The following is a 6,610-nucleotide window of genomic DNA, read 5'->3' on the forward strand; positions in this document are numbered from 1 at the left end:
AATGGTTTATGTCAATCTCAATTGTGTATACATTCCAGACGGGGCTTTATCTCGCGAAAGCCTTATTAATCCATTGATAAATACGGCTTCGTCGTCATTACTTACGTATCGGCCGCTTTTAAACGCTAATAATGGATGGATGATTGCGTATTCGACAAGCAACCGGAATATATAAAACCGTACCCATGATATAAAAATCTTTATTTGTCGAGTTTTTCCGTTGATGTCACCAGGATAATACTACGAAGACGTCGTTTTTCTTTCCTTATTTCATCAGCGTTGAGATTGTTTATTAGGCGATTAAAAAGTATTACGAAAAGTAAATAGACATAAACAGAAAGTCTTGGATTCGAGTCGTTTCTTACCTTCCCCAATGGATTCCATCTAATCTGAGATGCACACCCCTAGTTTCCGCCTCCCCAAAAGAGCCATCCAATCAAAACGGGAATTTGTGAAATTAGCCCCTCCGATACTAGCGCTCCTGGCGGGACAAAGTGTAACCTCTTCAGGTTGTCTGCATTTTTTTATTGTATTTTGATTCTACGTAAGAGGATTCGCGATGCCGCGTAAAAAAACTGCAGCTCATCCACTATTAATGCCTAAAAACCAAGTAAATCAGTGTCATTTTTACATTAAGGAATTGTTTACCGTCGGAGTACAAACCGAGTTTGTTAAAAGTAATGAGAAACATAATGATATTATAAAACATAGTGAACCGTTAGACTTAGGCCTTGGCTTAGAGACGGTATCAAACTATCAAAGACGGTACTAGATCTGAAAAAGAGTCGTGTTATTACTGTGGAAGCGGAAACAAACACAGAAATATTTGGATCAATAGCCCCTTAGTGTAAGTGGGATGAGTTAAATAAGTTTTCCAAGAATAATCCCAGAACTTTCCATGTTGGCGCAAACTTTCTTTCTATCGCGGAAAACGACGTTTTTGAAACCGGATTTCGCGTGTACCTCGCGCAATGCCAAATTTGTAGCGATACGCGAGAGGGGTCGGCACCGCGAAGAAGGGATAAAGTAGTTTCTCAGTTTTGATGGCGCTGGCCTTGGTGAGAATCCAAGACTTTCTGTTTATGTCTATTTACTTTTGGTATTACTCAAACCGCTTGAAAATGTCAACGTGCGAAACTAACCAAAATGACGGTATAAGTGTACACGAATGATGTTCGAGCAGAAGCTCATTTGCAGGCGCTGTTTTACTAATGGGTGTGGTAGAAGAGGTACTCATCAAGCAAACATTCATAGATGTTTCTGGAATCGATAGAAGCCGCTTAAGTCGTTCTTCCTCGGCTCGAGATAATTGAGCAGCTGCTTGGAAGAATACAGTGGGGGAGTAGCGATGGGGTGGAGATTTTGGTTTTAACGGTGAGTTGAGAACCGCCAAAGCCCCTCCTACGGAATTGGAATTATTTACACCGCGTGCCATTTGTGTTCATTTTATTTTTTATAAAAATGTGGAAAACATGTATAGTTGCTTCATTTCAACACAGATGGCGTAAATAATCCCGAATCCGTGAGCGGGGCTACAGCGGTTCTTAACCTATACACGTGAAACCAAAATCGCCATTCGATCGCTACTCCCCCACTTTATTCCTCCAAGGTTTCAGATCCCATTACACCTTTACCCTTAATGATTTTAAAATAAAATATAACCTAAATATAAATTTCGACTCTTCTGGCTTTCAAAAAATCTGATTTTTGGTTCTTTAGAAGCTCTATACCCAGACCGTTATTATTATGATTATGCGTCAAAAACATGACCGAAAGATAATATTCATGGTTTGACCAAGTGTAGCGGACCCAACTATGCTGAGCTTCATTACATTTTGTGATATCTGTAACCCCATATAATTTTTGCTTCTCATATTTTAAACTCAAACTCATCGCCTCTCACCATCGTACGTTTTAGCGGATTTCCCTTTGTAAAACTAACATCTCTCAACACTAAAATTACTTTCTTCACCTCGCTTTTCACGCGTTTAAGGATTTAAGAGGAGTTGATTACCTAAAGTGGGTCCTCTTTTAAAGCAAAGACGCACTGACGACGTTTTAGTCACGTAGACATAGTACCCTGGGGGCCCCACTTTTCGACAACTCGAACCAAGGGAGTATAGGTGCTTGTTTGAAAGTCCAACGCTTAAATTTGGTGCATTGATTGAACCCTTACCCCGTCCCCTTCCTTAGTAACTTGACCGGCCCTCAACGAGAAATTTGGTGCCGGTCCCGTGGGATTTGACCCACGTGGCCATTTCGCATCTGCCATACCAAGTAACTTGAGGAGGTTTTTCCGGCGTCCAAATCGATTTGTGTGTCCGAAGAAAAATGAAAAGTAGCCTACCCCTGGCGCCGCCATTGGAGTAATAAAATATCTTCTCTCAATTTTCACCGACTTAAATTCATACTTGGTAACCTCATTTCGCTCTTCTCTACTTTGAAAGCTTGGTTCATCTCTCCCGCTCTCAGCTCATCTCAATGATCTGACAGTGTAACAACAACGACTATCATTGGCCCTCAGTGCTTTCTCGTGGTTTCCTTTCACTACCTTTAATACTTTTAACGTCAACACGTTATCTTCTATTTCAAATTTGTATGCTTTTTGCTTTGATCGCGTTTGCATAGTATTATATCTCTGTCCATGTTTGCTTTTCTTCCCTCGTGCAGTTCGCCCGTGTTTCACTTTGGTTTCTTTGTAGGTTCAACAAGCGACCCAGAATCTACGGGGTACGTCCTTTTCTCCTCGAATTTATTTAATTAAATTAAACCCTATTAGCCCCATATCACACTTTGATTACCTTTCTTGGAAAATATAATCTCTTATTCCACTTATTTTAAGTGAGTAATAAAATATCTCATCTCACTAAAATTAATATTTAGCGAAATGTATGTCTTGCGCTTCTCATTTGTAAGTGTGGAGCATCTTAATTCCTTTTAATTTATCTCACTAATCTCGCCGTGAGAGAAAAGGGACAATAACTGGCAAGGCGTAGGACCAATATAATCTGTCCCAACACTAATGACGGAAAACGAAAAAGGAATTTATCAGGAATTGCTTCGCTTATGTTATACTATTGACATAAATTGCTCTAGCCTCACAAAGCTGGAAAGAACGTCTGATTGGTAGGGCTGTGCGAGTACTTTTGAGGCCGAGTACTCGAACTCGACCTCGAATAAGTAATTGGAGAATACTCGTCGATTACCGAGTACCAAAATATTGCACAGTCGGGTACCCGATTACTCGAATAAGCTGCTCTTTAAACTCGTCGAGTATTTGTTTTTTCTATCCTCGTTGCTTCAAAGTTTGAAAAATTTTAAAGTCGATTTCCTTTATTCGCCCATCCAAGCTATTCACGGATTTATCTTCAATATCAGATAGCTCGAGTAGAAGTCGAATCTTAAAAATTCGGCTTCGTCATGATACTTGGAACATTTCACATTCTACCTACGTACAAAACTTCGTACAAATCGGATGTTGACAACTCAAATACAACTAACGTTTTTGAGCTAGTCGAGTGCAAGGTTACTGGAGATTGATGATAGAAATGATTGTGAAGTCGTCCAGCCCAGGTTGTTTTTGTGTTTTGTCAATAATAACTTAAGGGGTAAGAATAAATCTTAGTATTTTTATTTTGTACTATATAAAATGCAGTAACCATACACTTATTACTTAGACAGTTTAAAAATCTCGTCAAAAGTCAGACGTTTTGGCCTGTTGCATATTATTTACCAAACTGGTAAATAATGTCTTAAATGTTTTGCTTTTTCGCCGTCTAGTAATTTATCATAAAGTCCAGTACTTAGGTACTTTTATTCTTAAGTATAACCAATAATGTATTTATTTATACTCAGGGAGAATGAATATGTCGAGACTATCGACGGACACGTTGAGCCCCTAACCCCGTCACGCTAAGGGGGGGGGGGGGGAGGAAAAAAGGAGGCGGTCTTATTTTTTGCGTCCTCGCAGCAGCGTTAATCGCGTCGAGAAACGTAATTTTTAAGAACCAATGAGATTGCAGTATTATTTGATTTTATTAAAGCGGAGCAGCATACTGGGGGGCCCAACGGGTGGAATTGGAGGAACGCTAAAAATAATCTCGACATATTCATTCTCCCTGAGTATAAATAAATACATTCTTGGTATAACACAACGTATTACAAGGAACGAGATGTGCAGTAGCTTTGTGCAACAATAGCTTAACTAATAATAATCTTAAATAAAAACAATGTTCTTCCGCACATTCTAATGTTGTTTTCCTTAATTTAATTATTATAGACATTAGTTGGATAGCTTAATTGTCACTAAAAAAGATCAAGAAAAATGTCATAGTTTTTTCCCCAAATACGATGCTGAAAGACTGGCTATTTGGATCAATAAATATAGAAGAAAAGATTCTTTAATCCATCTACCAAAGAAAATGGACAACCAATTACAGAAAATTGGAACTTCGCTATGTTCTACTTCGAGAAATGAAAGGAAATCCAGAGCTATAGAAAAAGGTAGAGAGAAAAAATGGCCAATATAATTGAAATAGAAAATGAATACCCAGCTGTAATATTTTTTAAATGTCCGTAAAACTTGGAATTTTTAACTCAAAATTAAAAAAAAATTAGTTAAATAATTATATAAAGTATAATTGTTGTAAACTTTTACTAGATTAACAAACAAATGACTTGTATTTGTACCTGCCAAACATTTTAAATTGTTAGTACTTGAAATTAGTTTAAAAATAACAATCTCACACTGTGATAAGTAAATTTTTAAACTATTTTAGCTAAACATTTTGATTGACAAAAGCATGGTACAAATGAATTTTACTGTTTATTTTGTTTAAATTGTAAAATAAGTTACCAGACAATTTTTGGACCAAATTATTTCCATTATCTAGAACGTATAGAGGTACTAGGAACTATGAACATTCGCCCATGCTGCCTTGTTGTTATACTTTCAGAAGCAGTCTAAGCAGTCGACGGTTCTCTCTCTATGTAAAAATCCATTACACCAAGGCCCAAGTTAGTCTCAAGTCATCGGCAAAGTATAACTTCATGGCGCCAAAATTTAAGTCTTTCATAGTTCTTAGTACCTCTATGCGTTCTTGCCGTTATATAATATAATTTTAAAATTATAAACCGCGAGCGTCAGCCCAATACGCGTGTTATTCTTTCGTTTGGCGCTTGCGGAGGTCTATCGCTGACGTCACGCAAACGAGGCTGCGAGAGATAAAACAATCGGAAATTCGGAATCGAGCGTGAGCACCCGTTGAGTCGAGTGAACCTTTCGAAAGAGAAACGATCAATTAGATTCAAAGGACACCCCTTTCCTTTCATAACCTGATACGGCTGGCATTCTCATAGTCAAAAAGGTATTATTTGTCAATCCTGTTCCATCTGTTGAAGGTGGATGCTTTGTATCCCAAGAAACCCACCGCTATCTCGGAGAAGTAGTAAGGAGGACCCCGCTGTCATCGCTGCAATTGGAGCTGGACAAGCGATTCCACTCAAAGGTAAGTGCGCAACAAAAGCTATTCGAGCCAAGGAAAATAAAATATTCTCGCAATTGCTTAATTTCGTAAGTACTTAGACATTATCGTGTATAATAATTGATTTATTTCTTCGTCACAGGAAAGAGTTTGATAAATGGTGTAAAGTGTCCGCGTTGGATCTTATGCTCAAGATCTTATACCAAGAATGAATTCACGTTAACTGAGAACACGCCGGTACAACTCTGATTCCGTGCCGGATTTACCATTAGGCACTTTATGCACAGTGCCTAGGACCTACGAATCTATTAGGGCCTACGAACGAGCTTTTAGGGCCTATGAAAGATAGATAGATAGATAGATATAGATGGTAGCCAATGTAGAGCTAAGTGCCTAGGGCCTACGAACCCCTAAATCCGTCATTGCTCTGATTTCGTGATTTCCGAACGATATTTAGCAGTGCGTCTCCCAATTAGCTGGATAAAGATAAGAGCCGTGGTTTTTCTTCTTGTTCCCAGTTAATTTGATTCTTGCTTATACCAAAAATATATTTAAATTAAGAATAACGACTATGTTGAAACGATCTGCCAGCACGAAGGGGAGGCAAAACGCAGTGGTGTAGTCGGGCCAGGGCACCGCCCCGGTGCTTTTTTCAAAGGCAGGGCCCCACCCCGTGTTGGTTTTTCCGTTTATCCAGGGCGCGCCCTGCCTTTTTTTCCCAACTTGCTAGGGCGTGCCTTGCCTTTTTTTTCCCAACTTGCTAGGGCGCGCCTTGCCTTTTTTTTCCCAACTTGCTAGGGCGTGCCTTGCCTTTTTTTTCCCAACTTGCTAGGGCGTGCCTTGCCTTTTTTTTCCCAACTTGCTAGGGCGTGCCTTGCCTTTTTTTTCCCAACTTGCTAGGGCGTGCCTTGCCTTTTTTTTCCCAACTTGCTAGGGCGTGCCTTGCCTTTTTTTTCCCAACTTGCTAGGGCGTGCCTTGCCTTTTTTTTCCCAACTTGCTAGGGCGCGCCTTGCTTCTATTTCTTTAATCATTAGCACTGCGACTTGCGTACTAGTTCGTATAAAATGTTGGTTTATTAACAATATTGATTTTTAGTACCTTTTATTCATTTACGAATTAATCTTCA

Source organism: Leiobunum rupestre, chromosome 4 (assembly GCF_980474605.1).
Source record: "Leiobunum rupestre chromosome 4, qqLeiRupe1.1.hap1, whole genome shotgun sequence".
Lineage (NCBI taxonomy): Eukaryota > Metazoa > Arthropoda > Arachnida > Opiliones > Sclerosomatidae > Leiobunum > Leiobunum rupestre.